The sequence below is a fragment of the Orcinus orca genome, chromosome 1 (genome assembly GCF_937001465.1).
Source record: "Orcinus orca chromosome 1, mOrcOrc1.1, whole genome shotgun sequence".
Classification (NCBI taxonomy): Eukaryota; Metazoa; Chordata; class Mammalia; order Artiodactyla; family Delphinidae; genus Orcinus; species Orcinus orca.
Genome location: NC_064559.1, coordinates 17634982 through 17660248, shown reverse-complemented (window position 1 = coordinate 17660248; position 25267 = coordinate 17634982). Strand labels below are relative to the sequence as shown.

The 25267-nt window shown below is 40.3% G+C and overlaps 1 protein-coding gene across 3 annotated transcripts in view; it reads right to left on the bottom strand.

Annotated features, from left to right (window-relative positions):
* Positions 1–25267, bottom strand: part of ESRRG (estrogen related receptor gamma) — a 598949-nt gene that overhangs the window by 444565 nt on the left and 129117 nt on the right. For 2 of the 3 annotated variants that reach the window (XM_033430465.2, XM_049712389.1), the window contains exon 2: positions 4556–4647. The exons of the other annotated variant lie outside the window; for it this stretch is intronic. The gene's annotated coding sequence lies outside the window, so the exon portion shown is untranslated. The remainder of the gene's footprint in view (positions 1–4555; positions 4648–25267) is intronic. 3 annotated transcript variants of the gene reach the window in all.

Here is a 25267-nt window from a genome sequence, read left to right as displayed (position 1 = left end):
CACTCTTGGTCCAGTTTCTCAGAGACGCTCGAGGCGGCAGAGTTATGCTGGTACAGTCGTTTGCTCCATCAAGTAGCAGTACAGCAAAGCAAACTCCAAGACGGGGGCGTCTGCCCTCAAATCAAAGCTCCTGTATTTGGCCAAACTTCTGAACATCTCTGTACCTCAATTCCCCCTTCTTTAAAATGGGATAATAGCAACTACTTTATAAGGCTGTTTCCAGGATTTCATGATTTATTATATTTAAAGCACTGAAAAAGTGTGGGGCACATAGAAAGCATTATAGAAATGTAAGCTATTATTCTATTTTCCAAATATGCCAGAGTGAACATATGCTATAATAATAATAAAAAGTATTAAAACTAGTCAATAGCTCCCAATGATTTCTAAATCACCCACAAACCATTTGGCTAGTTTAATGCCCTGCTCTCCATGGAGATGAAACCATTCTCCTTATGTAACCCAACCTTCTGACATTTTTTTCCACTCAACACTTCCCAGTTCTTTAGTCCCATCCCCAGAGGTAAGTTCTGAGGATTTATTACTTTTATTTTTAAGATAATTGCTTTACTGTAAGTTTATATAATTTAATTTTTCACAACATTTCATGAAAAACTGGCTCACAAAATTCCTAGAAATGTAACGCTCAGTTGTCTTGGGATGGGCAGGCTCCTGCACACCAAAGAGCCCCCTCCCTCAAGCATCCTCCCTTTGACTCCACCTTTGCATCCCTCCTGAACTGGTCCTCCTTGCTTCTTCCACTGACCCCTGGGCTACCCATCCTACAGTGCAGGAGGACAGCACCCCTCTGGTCCTTCCCTTGCCCAATGCCATAAACATTTTTAAGGAACACTGTACATTTAGCACCCCAGTGTGCATACTTTATTATCTTTTCCACTGACTATTTTGAGTATCATCCTTTCTCCCACCTCCAAATTAGATCATATTTGTTTTATGCGAGTGATTATCAACCGAGGAAAAGGAGGGGACCGCATATTTGAGAATCATTTGAGAACCTGGGTACCTTTACACGCCTCTTCTCCCAGCCAATGGAGGCTGAAATTCCATCTCCAACGTCTTACCTCACTTAGGCTAGAGAGCTACCATCTTATATTTGCAAATCTGAGCCCAATGAATGTCTGGCACATAGTAAGCACTCAGTAATTATAACACTTGTAAATTGAAGAGATCAGCTATTTTAGGAGAAAAACAAATTCTATTAACTAATTTAATAGCTATCTAAAAATTTGGATTCCCTGTCAAGGTAGGTTTTTGGTTTCTTATAGAAAGAAATAACAGTATAGTCCTGGTAGTTATATTAGGGTATAATAGTGAGAAAACAGGTTAAAAATTCAGGATCTTCCTTCTTATAAAGGAAGAGAAATAAATGCCTTCTATCAGAAACCTAAAGCATAAGCACATTGCTACTAACAGGGTAAAGTGGTTGATGCCTTTATTAATGTAAAAATGACTGGAAATTCCTGCTGTCACATTCTTGGAGACCTTGGGGACATGTAAAACACACATACACACATATGTGCTTGCACGCAGGTGTGAGTATAAATATATGTGGCTTGATCATACACTTACTGCAAAACATTTTTAAACTCCAAGTTTGAGGGCTAACTAATTAGAACTAACTAACTTCATTAGAAATGATAGTGTTTAGAGATCTAATTGTTTTACTACTTACTTTGAAATAGCATCATAATTAATTTGTCTCTCATGAGCCTCAACAACAACAAAAGCAAGGGAAAGCTCATGGCCTTCGTGTTCCCATGGAAATTTTAGCTAACACTAAAACAGTCAAAGATAAGCACCAGTGGTTAAGCATAAAAGCTACATTTCAGAACCAGAATTGCTTTATCATATCCTTTCCGAAATCAGAGGAGAGATGTCAGATTATCCTGTGTCCCAATACATTTGGATTCCCTGGGCACACACCCAGTGGCAGAAGTTTCCCGAGAGGCATTCTCGAGACATCCTGAAACAGCCACCCTGTAAATAAGTGGATCTTTCTCTTTTAATTGGTACTTAAACATTTGCCCCAAGAAAGAAGAATATTTTTCAGGCAGTCTGTTTAGTAAAGAAAAAAAACTAAAAATTTTGGCCACACTTGGCCAGCAGTAAGCTTTCTGCTAATTCTCAGTCATAAATAACTAACATTGACAAAGACATTAAAGATGGAAACAATAAAAATAGTCAGGAAGGGCAGCAGAAAAGATTGCCATAATCTTCTGTCTCAGTTTGCAAAAAAGGTATTAAAATCCCAACGATACAAAAATAGACTTGAACAATTACCTTCTTTACAGGGAGGGGGAAACTGCTCCCAGACCTCATAAGACGGGTGTCTTCAAGGTTTCATTGATTAGTTGATAAGTTTGCTGGTGAATGATGAGTCGATTAGTCAGAAGGGTTTGAATTAGTTACTAGAGCTGCGTCTCCCATGAATAAGATGCAGGACTGTCCTCTCTCCCACCCTCTGTGACAGATGATATCTGTTTTCTCCTGTGAGTTTGAATTTAAGAGCCACTGAAGCTCAGCCACAGTATATTCTGGCTCAAATGAGCTGAAAATTGCATTCAATTTGAATTTCAAAAATGGAGGGGAAGAAGGGAAGGAAAAAAAAAAACGCTCAGCACCCATCAAGTCTCCACACTTTTCAACTATTTCCTGCTGCTTAGCTGCATTCCACCAGGCTAGGGACCTGAAACCAGGATGTACTATGGGGGGAAAGAGCATCGCTGGATTCCTGCCCGGCCTGAGTTTAAAAATAAACTTTTAATAGTCAGGATCAAAGCAAACCTCACTTCTACACACATGCATAATGCAGAACGCGACCCGTCGAAAAAGTAGATTTATTTTTTCCAAACTCAAATTGACCTGCTTTTTTTTTTTCTCTCTTTTTTTTTTCTCTCTTATGTACTTTGGAGGTGATAAAGGTGAAGGTGTTTTCCCTGGGAAACTCTAGAAAAGCAAATTCTTCTCTAAATTAAAATTAATTCCTCCTCAGCTCACTTAAGCCCCTCATTCCTTGTTGCTTGATTTTTCCCCTTCTGCCTCGCGTTACAAGGCAGGTGCGCGTTGTTGAAAAATTGAGTGAGCGGACATCGATTTTTTCAAATCAAATCATATTTTAAATGCTCTAAGAGTGCTAGTTATTTAAAGGAATCTTGTGATAAATTATTTTATAAAGCCAACCTATTTTTAGAGTGCAAACACTCGCCCCTTCACGCAAAGGCATCCATCGTAAGCATGCATCTGAGGCAGTTTCCAGTTTTCTTAAAGCAGGGCACACCTGCAGTTTTGAAGAAGCACAAACTGAAGTATCACCAATAATTAAAACTAAACCAATGTCACACAAAGCAACAGGTGACAGCCCAGAATCATGTCACTGAATGATCTGGGGCCAGAACTCCATTACATGGTCATTGGACCTGAAGGAGCAGAGAAAACAACAGACTCATTTCAACCCACTTGGCACATGGAAAAGTACTCTCCCATTGCCTAAATGATTCGCAGTCTGCAAGCGAAGCAACTTGGGTGTCATGAAAAAGGTAATTCAATTCTGAACTGCCTTTTTCCACGTGGAAGCAGGGATCTGCTGAATGCCGTTCAGAAAGTCCGACTGACTCCAGAGGGTTCAATACCAGGCAGGATGGAGAGCATGATTTCCTGCACCCTTGCTCTGCCTCTGGTACTGCAGCAGATGGGGGAAGAGGGTAACGGATGACTCACCGATCTGCCTTGGAGGAGCTAACCATGCAGGGCAGTGGTTTGCCTCCTTTCCTGAGATGTGAACCTGTTTGGAAGTCTGATGGAAGCACAGACTTTCCAATTTAAGAACCCCTCCATACTGTGATACTCATATGACAATCATTACCAAGAAGTTCACACATCCAAGGGGAGGACCTGGGTTTAGGAGACCAATTAAGTAATTGATGATAGCCTAGAAAAGTAGGCACTAGGTGACTTTCCTTCAAAAACGGAGTGAAGGAGACTTAACATTTAGATATATTTGGAAAGGACCACAGGCACCCAATTGATAACTGACAGCACGCCGAGAACTTTTAGTAAGTTCACGGAAGGTAGAACTGAAGAGACGGTTTCCTATCCTAAGTACGGGACAAGACGGAAAGAACAACAATATTTTACTTCTTGTGCATCACCAAAAGACAAGAATTAAGAAACAGTCTGACCCTGACAACCATGGCTTAGTGGCCAATACAGGGAATTAATAGAAACAAGAGTAAAAACTTTTCAGAAAGAATCACATGATCATTGCAACACACACTCCATAAAGTCCCATTTGTCAGAATATCCCATAAAATAAAATATGTGAAAAGCTTCAAAATGATGTTTTTGCATTTTAAAAGACAGAATTGAGGGAAACATGGGAGCCTCTTCACATACTAACGAAATCCTTGCCAGGACCACAGGGACAGTCAAAGATGTCAAGAGGCCACTTAACTCTTTAGCATATAACACATGGCATTATATTCTGTAAGTGTTAAAGGAACATGAATGTCTCCTAATCTTATAGGGAACGGCTTACCTTTCAAACTGCAACAACGTTAGCGTAGGATTTTTTCCTTACATCTTCATAATGTAATATTGTTTCACTGATGAACCAGTAAATTGTCAGCTCTATTCATTTGTGTGACGTGAGCAAGGATCCAACCCAAAAAAGGAAAAAAAAAAAAACAACAAAAAGTGAGGTCAATTTTCTTCGCTGCTGAATTGAATAAAATCTCCCAGGCAAGAGAGTTAAGTACGCATTAATAGCTACGACTTAGTCTGCGCTGCCTTCTGCAAGTCTTTGATTTTCCTATATATATACTCAGGGCTGTATTAACGTTCCCGCTAAGGGACAGTCCTCATTACTTATTTTAAGTTTTCTTCCTTCTCAGCTTTATCAGATTTATTAATCTTCCGCTCCTCTCTTATTTATAGTGCATGCTCTGGTTAAGGTTTGAAAGCATTTTCCATTATAACACCCATTTATAACTTACAGAAAAAAAAATTCTTCTATCACAGGGATCAAGGGACTTTACTTATTTCACTTGGGTCTCAAAATATTCGAGTTTCTTCAAATCAGAGGGGTTTGTTTCTTATTTCTCCGATCCTCAAAAACAGATAAAAAGGAAGCAGGTAGAGGACAAGTTTCCTGATTGGAAAAACTCAAAGCTTCGGTTTTAAATAAGCCCACAGTGGCTTTTCACCAAATATGCTTTTTTTTTTTTTCAAAATGCTGTTTTTGGTAGAATGTTTATCAGAGGAAAACTATTAGACTGAACCTCAGGAAACTGCCAATATTTTACAAAAATGGCAATTCCATATGATTTAACTTAATACCTCTCACATCTTTATCCTTATGTAAAAGAAAACTGTTCAGAGCAACACAGTGATCCCTGGGATATCCAGGGGAATTCTGTGCCAGACTTGCAGCCTAGGGAAGGGAGAAGGGAGAAAAAAAACGGTTGTGACCAACAGATCACTGAAAGGCCTAACAATTTGTTTGGTGCATACTCTCATGCAGTTTGTTCGGTAAAAAATTGTGGGAAAACTCATTAATCTGATGGCACCTGGCCATTTCCATCACACCCCTTGAGGCACGAATGTGGTAACCATAGACTTTGGGGAGTGAACACTTCAAAGAGATGCCTGTATTGTGATTAGAAGATTCTCAGAGGGGCTCTAAATCGTATTCACTCAAGACACCCTTGAAACCCACAGCTTTTTCCCTTTTCTTTAAAGAATGAAGTTAAAAGTAAAATGCTTGACAATTAAACAAGACTGAGGTTTCAATTTCAACTTCGCCTTAATACCCTAAGACCACAAGAAGCAACTGGAATCAAACTTTGATCATTTGCTTTCATGCTCAAGATAAACTATTAGAGTATGAGAAAACAAAGGGATCATTTTTAAAGTTCTTGCATAGAGGGAGAGCTGAAGATCAACTAAGCCCAGAGACCAAGGAGGCTTCCAGTACAGATTGGAATTTGATAGGGTCTAGAATCAAGAAAGGAAGATGCTAACAGAGCAAGACAAATATCATATGATATCACATATACGTGGAATCTAAAAAAATATGATAGAAATGAATTTATTTACAAAACAGAAATAGACTCACAGATATAGAAAACAAATTTATGGTTACCAAAGGGATCAGTGGGGAGGGTGATAAATTAGGAGTTTGGCATGAACAGATACACACTACTATATATGAAATCCATAAACAACAAGGACCTACTGTATAGCACAGGGAACTATACTCAATATCTTGTAATAACCTTTAACAGAAAATAATCTGAAAAAGGATACACGTATATAATTGAATCACTGCCGTACACGTGAAACTAACACAACATTAGAAATTAACTATACTTCAATAAAAAAAGAACGCCCCCCCCCCAAAAAAAAGGAAGATGCTCTGCAAATAAAAATAGGTGTATTTGGTATACTCATAAATGAAAAAGAAGGCAAGATGACTCGAATGTGAGAATCCAACTCTATTTATTTTCTAGGACTGTGAACATAGGAGGCCTTATTAAAAACCTGCAATTTGTATAAGTATAATGAAGCATTAGGAAAGAACCCACCCAAGTGACACTACAGGGTAAGATGCCTGAGGGAAACTAATTTAGGTTGTTACTTTTTTTTTAAGAGACCTTAGGACTCCAGAAGTACAAAAGAAGGATCTGAAGGAACAAAAATCCTTCAGGTGCTGATTTCATCAGATAATAAGTTACTGTCCAGGTAATCATGCCAATGGTCATGACTGATGTGGCTGTGATTTCAAGTTAACATTTAAAATACATAGCTGGTCAAAGCCCACCTCTGAAATCAATGAAAATTCAAACTAACATTCACACTGTTAGTAACAGCTTTGGGAACAGGTTCTCCTCTGACCTCACGTATAGCATTCATCTCTGAGCAGAGGCATTCAACTCAGGATCATCTTACTGTGACCTCCCACACCTGCAGGGGCAGCTCAGGTCAGGGGGCAGTGGGACCCTGCTCTCAAAGTCTTGGGGAGGAAGAATTACTACCTTAGCCACTCAACTCCCTTTTTCTAAAAATAAATTTATTTATTTATTTATTTTTAGCTGTGCTGGGTCTTTGTTTTTGCGCACGGGCTTTCTCTAGTTGAGGTAAGCGGGGGCTACTCTTTGCTGCGGTGTGCAGGCTTCTCATAGCGATGGCTTCTCTTGCTGTGGCGCATGGGCTTCGGGAGCTGTGGTGCACAGGCTTCAGTAGTTGTGGCACGCGGACTCAGTAGTTGTGGCGCACAGGCTTAGTTGCTCCGCAGCATGTGGGATCTTCCCAGACCAGGGCTCGAACCCATGCCCCCTGCACTGGCAGGTGGATTTTTAACCACTGCGCCACCAGGGAAGTCCCGCCACTCACCTCCCTTTTAGACATGCACAAAACCTTTAGGAGTTGTTGCAAGAAGAGAAAAGATGTTTGCCTAGTGCTTCTAGAATTCCTGACGGAAAAATCTGGAGCCCAAAGGGACATGAGCTAGTTGTCCACGGGCAATTGGGGTCCTGCTATTTGGGAGTTCTCAGGAGGAAGGGGTAAAGGAGGAGTTAGAACTTAGCTCTTTGACTACTCTTCTCCCGCCCCAGTTTCTGCATATTTTTGCCATAAACCCCTCACGCCCATTCCATTTCAGGCTCTGTACCACTCAGGGACTGGGAGTGAGGGAAGACAGATGGGCATGAGAAGGGTATGTGGGATTTGCTCCTATTACCTCAACGGTATCCTCTTACTACAAAATGCAATATACACCTCCCCAGATCAATTTCATTTTAAATGGTGACAACCAACCCAGGTGGAAGATTTCTTCTTCAATATAGTAGATAATGTACTAAAGAATAGAAAGCAAGACTGTTGCAGACCTTTAGAAGTTGAGTTACAGCATGACTGAGACTTTTTCTGGTAATCTAGAAACTCACTACCATGTATCGCATTTCTTTTTTCTTGTTTGCAAATAGTCTGAATTACAACCAACCAGTTTTAAAATGTACACTAGGACACTGCTGTTTTATAAACTAGGAGCTGCCTATACCCAATTCATTATTGAGATTGGACGTATGAACTGACAAAAAATTAATTCATTCCAGGATGGAAAACTACCAGATACACTCACATAGATTTTGCTTTGCAGAACTTCACTGGGCATCTTTCACTCGCATTATAATGTGTGAATAGTGCCACCCTACCACGGTTGCATAGTATACGGTTGGGGAAGGAAGCATCTGGATTTTTTCCCTAATCCAGAGTATATTTTTAAAGGGAATCCAGAGAACCAAGTTACCAGTTTCTCTACTCACAAAGTCACTGATGCCAAGGCAAGAGGACTGGTACCACCCCCATCCCTACCAGCCTCTGGGTTGTTGCAGTCACCTCCTTAGAAGATGGGGAATTACCTCTCTACCTTCAGAGGGACAGAGATCTGTTCTTCAGGTCCCAAGAACTAGGAATGGATGTTCCATTAAAAAGAGAAGCCATTTAGCACATAATGTTCAAGAATCATGGTGGCGCTACAGTGGAACCCAACGATTAACAGCTTGGCTATCCTTGATGAAAAGCACATTTTCAATTCCAAAACCTTAGGAGTATGTCTTACTAGGAGGAGTCACCTGTAACCTACTTACAGATACCAAAGCCTGTGCATCATACACTGCTAAAACGTAAATGGATGGCAAAAGATTTTTAAAAGGGGGAACAAAAATGGTTCCACTGATCCAACTGAATATGACTTTAGTGCACAGTCAGATAGTAGATGATAAACAGAAGAAATTCCTAAGCTTTCTAGATTCCCTGCCATAGGTTTGTTCATGTGGTTCTAAATAAGTTTATTTGAAGATTTTTTTCAAGATTTTTAGAAAAGCAATCAGAAAAGATTATCCTGGGCAGGCATAGGATATACAAACAAGTTACTGGTTAATGGGAAGATTTGGGGCAAAGATGACTTCAAACCCTACCCCACTCCCCAACACACACACACACACACACACACACACACACACACACACACACACACACATACAACCAAGCTTGCTATAATAAAAGAGAAACAGGGAACAATATAATTAACATGGTATTTAAAAATGACCCTTGAAAGGAAGAGTAGGTCAGAGACTGATACAGTTTTGAAAATGGATAATACTCCAGCAATGTAATAGATACAGCTTTTTCAGTGATGGATACAAGGTAAGGCTTTCCCCCAGTTAAACTGAACTCCAACTTAGAATTCCAGAGTTAGATGTCCCCATGGTTGTTACTCTACAGTTAGTTTTCACACGTTCATTAATACTGGCTATCTTCTGATGCAATTTCTGAAGGAGAAAGCTCTTCTGTAAGAAGGACATAATATTTTTAAAATAATTGACCAAGATCCTGGATTTTAGCACATTGCTGATCATTTTTCTTCCACTTTAACCCTAGAAACATGGAAAGTCAGAAAGGGAAAGGAATAAGGATAAGTAGCAGAAGAGAAGAAATGTGAAAAGCTAAGAGAAAAGAAAAATAATGGAAGGAAAGTGGAAGATGAAATGTCAGGGAACACATGGTCCATTCACTCAAACTCGGAGTACCGTTAACACAGTCAAAATACAATGGAGGGCAACTTCCCCTGAGTTTATCACCCCTTTCCCTGGAGGATGCAAGAACGCCATTGCTGGCAGAGATCTAGAAGATGGTCCACTCCGAAGTCCTCATGTCACCAGTGAGGAAAATGAGGCCCTGGAAGGACAGGTAACTTCAGGACAGGAAGCCAGGTTCACTGTGGACCAGTCTAAGGTTCTACAGACCACAGCTGTCTGAAAGTCATAAAGGCTTTTCCGAGTCATAGACAATTACTAATGACCCCAGGAGTGAGGTAAGATGGAGATGCCCTTCTCTCTCTGGGGGGGGAAAACACAGATCAGCTCACAGTATTTGAACCCACAGGAAGAGCTGGAATTGGGCAACGCCACAGCTGACCCAGCTTCCGGGGTAATCTGACCCTTGGAGACAGCACACTCTGAATTTAGAAGTACAAGCCCCAAGTCCAATTTCTTATATTCCCAACAAACTGTCTCTGGTGGTGATTATGCCATAACATTTCTGAAGATTAATTAAGAGCCTTTCATACATCACTTGGCTTATAATTAACAGCTCCCCCTGTCTTTAATAAAATAGATAGCATGAAATAAACAAGAGAGACCATGCAGTAGGTAAAACCTAAGCCCAAATGATATCATCGTCCTCTACCCATCAAGACAGAGGCAAAGAAACAAAAGGGGATGGAAAAGATGAGAGGGGCGTGCTGAAGAGGGAGATGGGGGGAGAAAGAAGGCATTTGCTCAATCAGTACCTATTTTCAGAATTTCCTTCAAGCTGGCTCTGACTGAGAGCCATCAATTATTAAAAGATGTAATGTGATGCCTCCTTTGTTAAGGCAAATCTGCAAGCAGACCCCGAGAGAAAATAAAAAATGAATTAGGCAGAATGTATTAGTCTGCTTGAAGAAAACAAAGATTTAGCTATTGGGACGGACTCCTTTTAGAAATAGTTCAATTTTGTCTCCAAAATCCACAAACCATTTTTCCCCCCTCTCCTTACCTATTTATTTATTATTTTCTACAGTAGATCACAAAAAGGGGGATGAATCATTTCCTAAACTTCTCCTTCCTTTTCAGATTCAGCTTGATGTATTGTCTTCATTTAAATTACAAATACACTAATCTGAAACACTGTCTACCAAGCAGCATTTTAAATGAAAGATACAAGAAATTGCATCACTCACATTTAAAAAATGACTTTAGACTCCGGACCTCATAAAAAGCAGCCAACGGTGTTCTCTGTCTTGGCTGCTATATTTCAGTCCAGCTAATGAAATTCAATTAGTGAGCTTTGTACTTAGGACATTATGATTCTGATGGTTGGTCTGATCAAAACCGGTGTGCCAAGCCCTAGTCCTGTGTTTTGGCAGACTACAGTTAAGAGAAAAATTCAATAGAGTAGATTGGCATGGGGAAAGTTAGTTTCAGAGGAGCTCACTTCTCACCATCATTAAAAAATATGAGAGGAGGAGAGCTGTTCCCTGTAAGGGCTCATTATTTACTAAGTGACTGGATTAGCTTTTAGAGAAACCTCAATACCTAAGTCTGTCATTATCAGTTTTAGTACTTTCCAAAAATAGTGACTGACCTCAAATAAACCAGTAACCAACTAAAACCAATAAATCACAGATTTAACTTGTTTTTAGGTTTTGATCTGCCTGAGCTTGTGTTCCAAATAAAAAGTATGGAGACTGGACTCTTAGTGATGTCTTTTTTTTGCGATACGCGGGCCTCTCACTGCTGTGGCCTCTCCCGTTGCAGAGCACAGGCTCCGGCCGCGCAGGCTCAGCGGCCATGGCTCACGGGCCCAGCCGCTCCGCGGCATGTGGGATCCTCCCGGACCGGGGCACGAACCTGCGTCCCCTGCATCGGCAGGCAGACTCTCAACCACTGCGCCACCAGGGAAGCCCTTAGTGATGTCTTTATAAACCTTCCCAATTAAACAAAGCAATAAGTATCAAACAGGAAACCCTGAGCCTTTACAGTATAGATTCAGACTACACCATCAGTTCAAGAGATGCTGTATCTTTAACACTTGAAAGACTTTAACACTTGAAAACAGACATACACTTAGCAAAAACCACTGGGCTGAAGCCTAGTACATTACATTGTCTTGATCCTCCATCTGGGCCACTGGCCTTTGATTCAAGGGCACCACACCTGCATGGATAAAGCCGAATGGCAAGACAGAATCAAACTGATCATTATATGGCCTGATTCTTTGGACAGTAAAAGTAGACAAGCAGAAACCAAAAATTTCAGAAGGATATACAGCCACTGGTCTGTTAATAACAATCCTAATTAATTAGCCGACTGAGAGCTGAGCATCCATTTAATTTTCAAAGTTGTTTTCTTGAAACACAAACCAGCTCGTACCAGTCCTTTGCTTCTCTCACAAGGAATGACACCACCATCCAACCTGAGTTACAGACAGAAACCAAAGAAAACAGCCTTGGCATCTCTTTTGTGTCATCACCACTATCCATTCCATGTCCAAAATCGTTCCCTCTTTTTGGAAAACAACTACGGGAACGATCACATGAAATTCCAGAAGTGGCATCTGATGTCTTGGTCCACTCCTTGGAAAGTTGTTCTAGAAGCTTTCAATTTTACCTGAGAGCAACCCAGGATTGAGTACAGATGCTCAGCCTGGATTCCATGTGCCCTTGGTGCTATTTTTCTCGGACTCAAAAATGGTACAACCCCATCTGTTCTTGATAGGAATACATCATCACATTGATGTTTTTTTCGATGATAAATCCGTTCTGAAGTGAACCTTTCCTTGTGTCAAATACGAAAGGGAAAATGCACACTCACTTCCTTCCCACAAATGGGCTGCCTCTGATGTGTTTTCTCAGAATTCATTAGTAAAATGCCCTGCTAGACTGCCTTGCTCCAGCTTGCTAGAGCAGTCTGTACCTGTCTTCTAAATCCACGTTGAGTGACTTCACATTGGTAGCTTGAAATCACCCACAGTGGGAGTATCTACACCAAGGAAATCAGCAAATGTACAACTCAGGTGTTTTTTAAACATATGGTTACCAAAGGGGAAAGCTGGTCAGGGAGGGATAACTTAGGAGTTTGGGATGAACATATACACACAACTATACATAAAATAGATAATCAACAAGGACATGCTGTATAGCATGGGAAACTCTACTCAATATTCTGTAATAACCTATAAACCTATATGGGAAAGGAATCTAAAAAAGAATGGATATATGTATAGGTACAACAGAGAGAGAGTTTATCAGCACATCACTGAAAAAGGATTTAATTTATTGTTTTCTTCTATGCAAATAAAAGGTACTATAGAGTGTCTTGTGTCAACACCCATCTTTTTTTTTTTTTCTCTTTCTCTCTTTTGGGGGAGGCTAGCCAGAAGTTCACCACCTCTTGTTCCTTGGCACAAGGCTAGACCATATTCCCCAGCCACCTTTGCAGGTAGGTATGGTCATGTGATTGAGTTTCCCTCATGGGAAGAGACTAGAAGTGACAGAAGCCTCTCCACACTTGGCTGGAAACCACGCCCACCAATATTTTCCGCAGTATTTCCCTTTCTGGGGGCTTTTGCAGATGCTACGGACAACCCTGGATGCCATCCACTGAAGTCAGACAGCAAGAGTATAGAAGGAGCTCAACCTTCAAATCCCCACCAGAAAGAGACTCACCCCCAGCAGGAATACCCACTGTGAACTTTAAATGTGAGAGAACAATGAATTTTTCTTCTATTTGAACTACTTAATATTTGAGGGTTTGTTTGCTTCACCAGTCACCATCACTGTTAACTAAACCCTCTTCCAACTCTTCTTACAACCATTGTCTTTCTTCCCCCCAGCTGATGTGATAAATCTAGGCAGGAGGACTGGTCAAGATGGAGAAGACAGAAATAGGAGTCCTAATATAATATTGATTTCTCACTTAGAGTTTTTATTTCACTTAAGAGTTTTGGGTTCTATGTGTTGTTCATTTCAACAGTCAACGGCTAGAAACTTGGGTTATTTCCACGTGCTTGTGGTGCCGTGTGCGGCTTATTCTTTTTCCCTTTAGTGATGTCACGTAAATGAAATGTTCCAATTTAGAATCATTTCCACGTTAGAAATATATGAAGAATTCAATCCATATGCCCTACGCCTTGTCAAGGAAATTAACTATAAAGACAGTGTCGATATTATACAATTAAAATGAGAGCTCTTAACATATTTCATTTCCCCCTGACCTGACTTTCTTCACTCATTAGGAACAAAAAGTATGAATTCATTATTTGCAAATAGTCCAGATCGCTTAATGTATTCTAGAAGGAACTAAGACACCCCCTTGTGTGCACATGCACACACATACACTCAAGCATGCAAGTTTCTGTCTCTATCAAGGGTAAAAATAATAATTAAGCTAAAGAGAAGGGGCCATTCTAAGTCGGTGACCATGTAGGCTTAGTGGAACTATAAGTGTATTTTTAGTCCATATGTTTGTACCTTAAGGTTTTCTCTTTCTGTAATGCTCATGATGAAGACAGAAAAGGAGGGAGGGAGGGAGGAAAGTAGGGAAATTTAAAAAAATTGTTTTAATTTCCCCATATTATTTACTATATAAAGCAGCTCAGGTTTTCCTCCCTGTAAGCTTGTATAAGGAGTCTATTGGGGGTGTTTGGAATTGCTGTGTTTTAAAAAAGTTAGTGTTTTAAAAAAAAGTTAACAATCATAGCTCTGAAGCTTAATCACTTGTATGTGTTACAAGACCAGATGGTTCAAGTGGGTGTTTGTTTACAAGCTCTTTGTATAAGGTTTTTAGCTGCTTCTTAGACCAAAGCTTGTTATTTCAGCTAACAAAGGAGGCAATGAGGAATTGACGAGAAACCCCTGGATTTCACAGATCCCTGGACTATTAGGCTTCACTCCACCGTTGTCCTGTGCACTTTTACAAGGATGTATTTAGGACCTAAGAAACATAACATACACTTCCCATGCTCTGAGCTCTTTATGGAACTCTGGCAGACTCTGGGGGAAGAAGATATCTATCCCGGGCTCAGCGCTGCTGGATGCTGGCAGTGGACCAACCAGAAAAGACCAGAGCACCCTGACTTCCCAACGTCTTTAACCATCTTGAAGCTCTAGGATTTTAAGGTGCTCCCTGTTTTCTACTGGCTTCTGGAGCTGAGCTGTTTCACCAGCCACATCCTCCTCTAGCTCCCTCCTTCCTGAAGTGGGTGAAAGGAGAGCAAGGAAACTTCCTTGGCGGCTGCCCTATTCTTTGCTTCCTCTGCATTAACCACATAGCCAATACTGGCAAACGTGCAAAGGATGCAGGTTTATTTACCACAAAATAAATCCAATAATATTAAAAGTTCCTTAAGGGAGAATGAAAAGTGTCCTCAAGGCACAAACTTTAATGGCTTTGAAAAGGTGAGCATATATTTCTTGTATTTTGGATGAGAAAATCCCCTTCTTCTAGCTCCCCGTCTACTCTGGACAAGATAAGTCAATGCTTGCTTATTTTCATTCTTAATAAGATTAATGATGTTTGGCATCGTTATCACACCTAGAATTAGTATCTTACGTCACTCACGAGCTGTCTATCCTTTATGGGTTACCCAAACTGGCATCCTTCTTGTCACCATCCAATCAGTTCCAAGAAATAAGATATCTGAGGTGAAAGGGGCGGGAGAAGTACCTGAATATCTTAGCATTTCAGTGAACTTGCTTCTATCATATTCTACAACAACTAGCAAGAACTAGCAAGAAATTACAAACTAACAAAAATGGGTTTGATCATTATCATTTCATTATCATTCCATGCATTTAATTCCTGTCTTTTATTAGTTAAGGGAAAAAACCTTTTCCATAATTTCCTTGGATTAATTTAGCAAAAGGCAACATCATTTGACTGTGTCTTTAGGATAAGGAATGTGCATCATTTATCATTTATTCTCCAAAGAGCCACACAGTTTTTGGCTCATAGCTAGTGCTCAATAAAAGGATGCTGAATGAATGAAGGCATAAATTACTAGCTATGGCTATTCTCTTCCAATCCTAATGAACTCAAACCTTAATTTAATGTATGCCATTAGCCTTTGCAAAGTAAAGTGAGGAACACCTAGCTAAATTAGCATATTCATGACTTACATTACCATTTTTTGTCTCCTGAAGACCACCCTTAAGAAAGAGCATTTTCCCAAAACAAACAAGCAAAAAGAACCAACTGATATTTTAGATGAGAATATGCAGTATGATTTCTTTTCTCCATTTTCTCAACTCTTGATAACCATTTGTTCATAAAACTAGCAATAAAAAAAGAAACAGATTAAATCAGGGATGTCTAAATGATCTCAGAAATCGGATCGTCTGTCACCTCCCTATTATCAGGACAGCATGAATCAAACTAATATGTTCCAGATTCTTCTGTGTATTTATCTCTACTCTGGAACCCAAACAAAAGCTGTCAATAAACTTTGAAATTAGGGGGAAAAAAAGAGTGTTTTCATTGTTTACAGCCTTTAATAAAGGAGAATGTGTATAGTCAAATACAAAGAGACTTGAAATATTGTCTTGATTTTTAACAAAAGGAATCAAACTTAGCACATATACTTTCTATGGCAACAGTGTCCACTGTATAGTAGTTGCTACAGACTGAATGTCTGTCTCCCCCTGAAAATTATATGTTGAATCCTAACACCCAATGTGATGGTGTTTGGCCTTTGGGAGGTGATTAGATTATGAGAGTGGACACATGCCCCCCCAAGATGGGATTAGTACCCTTACAAGAGGCCAGAGCACTCCCTTGCCCCTTCCTCCACGTGAGGTTACTGTAAAAAGACAGCCGTCTAAGACGTGGACCTGAATCTGCTGGAGCCATGATTTTGGACTCCTGAGCCAAGATCTTGGACTCCCCATCCCCCAGAACCGTGAGAAATAAACTTCTCTTATTTATAAGCCACCCAATGTACGGTATTTTGTGATAGCAGCCCAACAGACTAAGACAGTAGTCAACCTTCAACTAAAACTTGTTAAATGAATGAACCCATAGCAACCAGTTTTGTATCAAGGTAAAGACGTAGCTTGGGTGTAGAAAGTTAAACCAAAACTCAACTCCTGATTTGCTAACTATCCTTCCCTTACTGTGGACCATGATTATGTATTCTTATTTGTGACATAAAATGAGTGGTCAGATGAAAGAAGAATGTTTAAAATCAAGATGTGGTTTTCCTCTCATCACATCCCTCTAATAAACCCTGGGAGAATCTAGCTACGTTTCTGCACGCATAGGACTCCTTCTCTGCAGACTAAAGCAGGTAGGAATACCAACCGTAGCCAAGAAATAGCACTCGTGGTCACTATTTATGTTTTATATACTGTCTGCAGCAACATGCTGACAGTATATAAGCATCAGACACAGTTATCCAGGCACTTAGATAATGCAGCAAGTGTCAATACTGATGTAACTATTTATAGCCCAATAAACTATGCTTTGAACAATATTAGTAATGGTAAGCTTAGGTAGCACTCCTAGTATTAATGCCTTAATACAGATATATTGCTATAAGCATAGTTTACAGCATGGAACATAAACACAAATCCAGTGACACTGATAAATCACTTTCTTGACTGCTTAAAAATGTACTGCCAAAATGGGCTTTATGCATCACACAATGGAGCAGAAGGCAGCGATATATATTTAAATTTTCCATTTTTAAGCTGTCACTCAAAAACTTTTCATCCTTTTTTAGCTTATTGATCTTACCGGCTTGTGATAAGACTTCAGCTGCTTGGTCGGACTGTTTTTAGCTTCCCTTTTTTATTAAAAGAGCTAAATCAGGAATCATAAAATGCTACTAATTTAGCGTTTTTCAGTAGAAATGGAAGTTACGAACAGCACCAAAATAGTGTGACTCTCATGTCTTATTGCCCTAGAATCCCAGATTTAATTACCATGTGGCATAGCATAATGAAGGGTATCGTGATGCCATGTAACACTATATACACACTGAAAATAAAAACTGGTATTAAATATGCTAAAATACTTGTTCCAGGTTCTCTGATCCTTTCAATTAAATGTTTTTGCACAGGAATGAATTATACATATGTATATATAGGTGTATTATTATTGTACATAGAATAGATTCTGTGCTATTATTTCCCTTCTTTTTCTTTCAGTTACAAAGAAACCTCCATTCTTAAGGTTCTGACTACTCCTTACCCTACAATATATACATCCTGCATCAAAACAACCAAAATACCATCAGCAGGTCAACTGAGGTGATTGGCTAATTACGTGATCTACTAACTTGCCTCATCCCCTCCACATATGCACGCTCAGTGGGCTTAGAGTGGCAAACTGTAGACCACAATCAGAAAACTTCCCAACTCAGAACCTTGTCCTGTCAAACCCATGTCTGCTCTCACATGAGATTTCCTCTGAGCTCTTCAGCAAATTGTGATTTGTTTGTCCCCTCCCTTTTAGCCCCAAAGTTCAAGGCTCAGTATGGAAGAGAGAGCGGCCCTCATAGTTAGTTGCCCCTCTATTGCAAAGGGCTGCATGGAAAGTGGAAGCCATCGCCTCCCAAGGCCAGGATCCATAATAAATACCCCCGTGATGAGTGAGTTGTGTGCTCGTGACTGGGGATCTTAGTGCAGTCCTGAATCTCACCCACTCAGATAGGACGAAACACTGGATTCGTTCTCACCACCCGCCCAGGGCACCCTCCCCTGATGGCCTCGCCAGAAGGGGTGATGGTGGCAACTGTTAAACAGCCATGAAATTTATTCTCAGCGGCAAGGACAGCTGGGATTTTAGTTACTATCATCATACCTAGCTTCTGAGAGAACCGTGAGAGCATGCAAAAGAGCCACATTAGTTTAAAAAGTACACATGAACGAAGGGAAGGTATTTTTCTTTTAGTGTATCTAAAATCATTGGTCTTCCATAAATATTTCTTGCTCACTTGACAGCTCCTAACATCAGTAACTTTAAACTTCCTGCACCATTTCAAACTGAGCCCCCAAATCATTCCTGGCACGGCTTTGGTGCCAGCTCCTAGCAGACGGACACCACCAAGAGTCATCCATTTTCTACAGAACTCACCATTTTGTTTTCATACGCCTCATTTCCATGAACGCTACTGCTTCTCTGAACGTGGCCTCACAACCACACACATCCCGGCCCTCTGCTTTGTCCACAATCTGCATATGTACATGTATGTGGGCGTGTGCACACCCAACCAGAGAGGCACATTTCCATTTCTCTTCCACATAAATATGGCGATGAACTGGTCGCTTAGAGCTTTTCTGACAGCCAGGAGAAATGGTAGCTCCAGTGACCAGGGATGTCCTGGCTCTTCCTTGCCGAAAGGTATTCAGCACACGTAATAATTATCCATATATCTCGTGCACTCTAAAGGCATGGCAATGCAATTTTAGCCTTAAAACAAGACCATATGACAAAAACTAAGGCCATTAGGGACCAATTTCGAGGATTCTCTGCAAGACAGTGATTTTCCAACTGCACTTACATATGCTGAATAGTTACCTCTGCACGACCGCACCTGCTCTCATTTATGTAACCCCTCTGTTTTCTGAAGCTTTTCTTAATAATGAAATAGAGGAAAGTTTTAAAGGCTTGCTGGCTTTTTTTTTTCTTCATTAATTTTTTTTTTCATTTCCCAAAGCACAATATGAAAATGCTGAGGGTGAAATTTCTGCTCACGTCAATGACCATATTTCAGGATTCGCTAGCTCCTCTCTTTCTTCTTTGCTTGCCCCTCTGCCCTGACTTCTCCATCTTTACTTTCAGCCCTGCTCTCTCTCTCTGAACTGAACTCTGGTCTTCCAGGCCCATAAATCCTGACCTCCCCACTTGAGGTTCAGTGACATAATAATGTTGTCTCTGAGAGGATGTGATGTCATCATAAATCTAGGAGCTGTCCCGGCAAAGGCTCCACTTGTAAAGTAGAAAGATGGCCAAAGTTATTTTGAAATAATATAAAATGTGGCTCAAATATTCTTTCATCTCATATTTAAAAATGTTTAGATAAATGAATAAAGCCATGCCATTTTGACAGATAAAATTATAAATACTAAAAGCAATAATATGGTCCATCATTAATTATTTATCAATCTGAGGGGCAGTGGGGAAAAACTCATAACACTAGTAAGAAGGAAAACATTAAAAAGCCCCCACAGGGCTTCCCTGGTGGCGCAGTGGTTGAGAATCTGCCTGCTAATGCAGGGGACATGGGTTCGAGCCCTGGTCTGGGAAGATCCCACATGCCGTGGAGCGGCTGCGCCCATGAGCCACAACTACTGAGCCTGCGCGTCTGGAGCTTGCGCTGCACAACAAGAGAGGCCGCAACACTGAGAGGCCCGCGTACCGCGATGAAGAGTGGCCCCCGCTCTCCGCAACTGGAGAAAGCCCTCGCACAGAAACGAAGACCCAGCACAGCCAAAAATAAATAAATAAATAAATAAAAAGCCTCCACAAAATGAAAAATAGCCAAGACACTAGATTTTACTACCATTACTTCAGATTCTCTATAGAGTCTGCCCAATTCTATTTTTTAATTGTTCAAGGAAAGAGAAATTATCTCTAAATATCAATTAATTGTCATTTGGTTCTTTAGCTTGTAAGACTGCATTGTAATATCTCATCTCTGGACATTTTTCTAAAATTATGAGATAATGGACTTTTAATGCAAGTCCATCGCTAATCTTTTTAATTACAAGGCAACATGGATAAATGATCCCATAAGCAATAACTGAGTTATTAAAAACCTCCATACAGCTCCTCTCCATTGAAGAAGTAGTCATACATTGCAGGAGGCAGTGTTCAGGAAAGTTCTGTGAAGACACCCAATAAAAAAATCCTTATGCCTGCATTGGGGCCATCAAAGCCAAGCTCAGTTTGCTTCATTCTGTACTCTGGACATTCAATTGTTATTCTACTTCTCGCTGCTTAATTTAACAGCAGTGAATCTTGGCCTGTTCTAAGTAAACAAGGGCAGAATGTATTGTGCAATTTCCAATATAATGCACTCAGAAGTTCCTAATTACTTGATCGAGGCATGTGTAAATAAGGGGACCTTATATAAAATGAGCCAATGATCATGGCTTGAGCATTCCACCAGGTGAACAATGTTCTGACTATCTAACCAGGTTCTAAATATGTATAGCTAATGTACGCTGCAGAATATCAAGGGTGTCATCTATAAGTGGGTGTGGTTCATGTTAAAAGCTGAGCTGTGTTTTCTCAATTCAGGTACTTGCCAGCTGACAGGCAGAGGAGTAAGTTATGACATCTCAGGAGTGATCCTGCCTGAGCATGTGTGAAGTTAGCTGTTCCTCTGATTGTCGCCTCATTGGAATTATTTGCATTGGCAATAGCACAAGGAGTTGGTTCTAACTTAAATCTGAATCTCTTAAAATGCCTTCAAAAAAGCTTGCCCAGTGGTGTTGCTCTGGAAATAAAGCCACTGTGTACATAGAAGCTAGCCTGTCACACGCTTGACAACACAGTTACAGACAATAGAAATGGCCAAGTCTTGCAGAAGAAATCATAAAATTTTGAAAGCTAATAGATGTGGGTGTGAACAATTCCCGTGTCACTCATGCCAATCACTTATCTGTCCAAAGCGTTCAATCAAGGAATAAACAGGGCTTCCCAGGTGGTGCAGTGGTTGAGAGTCCGCCTGCCAATGCAGGGGATGTGCGTTCGTGCCCCGGTCCAGGAAGATCCCACATGCCGCGGAGCGGCTGGGCCCGTGAGCCATGGCCACTGAGCCTGCGCGTCCGGAGCCTGTGCTCCGCAACAGGGGAGACCACAACAGTGAGAGGCCTGCGTACCGCAAAAAAAAAAAAAAAAAAAAAAAAGGGAATAAAAACCAAAATTTTAAATAGAAAAAAAAAACCCACAACAAAATAAACAAAAAAACCAGATGAAACCCTAGTATTCTACAATAATCTTAAAATTATACTTTCAACCCTAAAGGTGATAAAGAGTACAAGATTATGAAGACAGATTATGAAAAGAACCATATCACTGTGATGCCCAAAGTACTGAGCAATAGATAAAAGTCATTCTAAAGAGGGACCTCCCTGGTGGTGCAGTGGTTAAGAATCCGCCTGCCAATGCAGGGGACACGGGTTCGACCCCTGGTCCGGGAAGATCCCACATGCCATGGAGCAACTAAGCCCCTGCGTCACAACTACTGAGCCTGCACTCTAGAGCCCACGAGCCACAACTACTGAAGCCCGCACACCTGGAGCCTGTGCTTCGCAACAGGAGAAGCCACCGCAGTGAGAAGCCCGCACACCCCAACGAAGAGTAGCCCCCGCTCACCACAACTAGAAAAAGCCCACATGCAGCAACGAAGACCCAACGCAGACAAAAATAAATTAATTAATTAAAAAAAAAAAAGTCATCCCAAAGAACCTGGAAGTGGAAAGGCTCGGTTACATTCTTATATTTCTTTGCTGAACTTTGGGGATACCTCTTTCTTTTTGCTCTCTTCCTCAATGGTTACTTCCTCAGAGACTCCTCTGTTGATTATTCCTCATTTTCTCATCCCCTAATTGTTACAGAAGTTAAATCCTTGGACCTCTTTTCTCCTCTACACTCACTCCCTAAGTGGCCACAGCTGGCCTCTATAATTTTAAATAGTGTACATATGTGACAAATCACAAATGTATGACGTTAGCCAAGATGTTTCCTCTGAACTTCAGACTCACTGATCCATCTTCCTACTTCCTAGACAATTCATTTGGATGTCTATTATGTATCTCAAAAGTAACATTTCCAAAATGGGTACTGATTACCCTTACCCTACTAAATCTATACGTCCCCAGTATTTTCCATCTTCTGGTTGTTTAGACCAAAAACTTTAGAGACATCTTGATTCTTTCTTTCTCTAACACTGCTCACAAAATCCACTTGGTTCTTCCTTCAAAAGACTGGGTTAGTTCGTAAGATGTTAAGGAAAAACCCAAACGAACGTTTTGGCCAAACCAATATATCCAGAGGCTGGCAAGTTCTCCTCACCCCAACCTTACTGCCCTGACCCACACCACCACCATCATTCTCCAGGACCACTGCAGTGGCACCCTGACTGGTCTTCCTATTTTCACATTTGCCCTCTTCAATCTACTCTCTACAGAGAAGTCAGAGTGATATTAATTTTTTTTTTTTTTTTTGTGGTACACGGGCCTCTTATTGCTGTGGCCTCTCCCGTTGCGGAGCACAGGCTCCGGACGTGCAGGCTCAGCGGCCATGGCTCACAGGCCCAGCCGCTCCACGGCATGTGGGATCTTCCCGGACCGGGGCACGAACCCATGTCCCCTGCATCGGCAGGCGGACTCTCAACCACTGCGCCACCAGGGAAGCCCGATACTAATTTTTTTAAATTAAAGTACTGCTACTAATTACTATCTCTAATGAAATGAACAGATTTTAAGAGTATGAACTGATGAATTATGACAAATGTATACATCCCTAAAACCATCTCAATCAAGGTATAGATTATTTCCATCACCCCAGAAAATTTCCCTTATGTCCCTTTCTAGTCGATTCCTTTCCAAATAAAGGCAGCTAAATTTCTGATTTCTATTACTAAAGCTTAGTTTTGCCTGTTTCAGACGTTATTATGACCAAAACATACGGATGCTACACACTATTTTTTGCACCTGGTTTCCTTTTGCACAGTATTAGATTTATGACATTCATCCATGCTGTTGAGTGTATTAGTCGTTCATGTTATTTTATTGATGACTAGTATTCCACTGTATAAATATACCATAACTGATTCATTATTTGTTGATGGACATTTACAGTGTTTCCAGTTTTTAGCCATTATGAATAAAGATGCCACAAACACTCTGTACAAACTTTTTCTGGACCCATGTTTTCACTGTTCTTGGGTAAATACCTGGGTGTGGAATTACTGGGTCACAGGATAGAAATTTTGAATTTCATAGAAACTGCCAGTTTCCCAAAGGGATTGCTCTATTTCACACACTCACCAGCAATGGATAAGAGGTCAGGTTGCTCTGCATACTTCTAAGCAGTGCATCCTTGTCCGTTGGGTTTGTTGTTTTTGTTGTTTATTTTAGTTTTAGCCATCCTAGTGGGTATAAAGTGGTATCTCACTGTGGTGTTAACTCACCTTTCTCTGATAACTAATGGTTTTGAACAAATTCTCGTGTGCTTGTTGACCCTTTGTCTATGGTTGGATATGTCCATTCAAGTCTTTTGCTCACTCTTAAAGTGATCTTTTAAAACTAAGTCACATCTTGTCACTCCTCTGCTCAGAGTTCAACAGTATGTCAGCTCATTTTGTAAAAGCTACGATCTTAACAACACCCACTAAGGTGCAACACAGTCTGCCCTCAAGGAACCCTGTGACCTCCTGTCACCCTCCCTCTGCTCCAGCCACTGCGGACTCCTGTGTCCTTGAAAAACTGAGGACCATCTCAGAGCATCCTTGCTGTTCCCTCTGTGGGAAGTTTCTTGTCCCAGATACCCGCCTGCCCAATTTCTCACTTCTTTTAGTAACTTCTGGAATATTCCCACTAAAAAAGTAACCACATGTCCAGTGTTCTCTATTCTCTGTATCTAGTTTTATTTTTTCCATAATATTTAGCATTAAGATGTGATTTTTTCATTGAAGTATAATGTACAATGTTGTGTTAGTTTCTGGTGTACAGCAAAGTGATTAAGTTATATATATATATGTATTTTTTTCATATTCCTTTCCATTAAAATTTATTACAAGATTTTGAATATAGTTCCCTGTGCTATACAGTAGGACCTTGTTGTTTATCTCTTTCAGTAGTGTGTATCTGCTAATCCCATACTCTTAATTTATCCCTATCCCTCCTTTTCCCCTTTGGTAACCATAGGTTTGTTTTCTATGTCTGTGAGTCTGTTTGTTTTGTAAATAAATTCATTTGTATCATATTTCAGATTCCACACAAAGTGATATTATATGATATTTGTCTTTCTGTCTTTCTTTAGTTAGTATGATAATCTCTAGGTCCATCCATGTTGCTGCAAATGGCATTATTTCATTCCTTTTCATGGCTGAGTAGAATTGATATATATATACATATATGAATCATATACAATAATCATATATATATATATGATTATTTTTAAACTTATTTTTTACTCACTTTGCTCCCTTTCCTTCCTTCCTTTGCCTTTTTTCTTTCATCTTCCTCTGTTTCTTCCTTTCTTCCCCTTCCTTCCTTCTTTCCTTTCTGCTCCCTCCATCCCTCCCTCCCTCCCTCCCTTCCTTCCTCTCTATAGTTCATTATTTATCTCCCACTAACAAAATGTAAGCTCTATGAGAACACAGAGCCTTTGTTCATTGCCGTATGTCCATTCACTCCACAAATATGCTGTTCACTACTGTATTCCCAGATCCTAGAACAAATTTTTAACTGTTTAAAAGTATTGAGAAGACTGTATATTTGGACTTTTGCAAATTTAAACACATGAATTTTTAGTCTTCAACTACGTTTACTTAAAAAGCTGCAATTATATAGTTAAAAGAAAAAAAAACAAACCTTAAAACAGATCTAAAATCCATGATGTTTTTTTTTAATGAGGCTGAATAACACATGAACGAAACAGACTTTCTAGAACAAAGTGAAAAATTACACAGATAG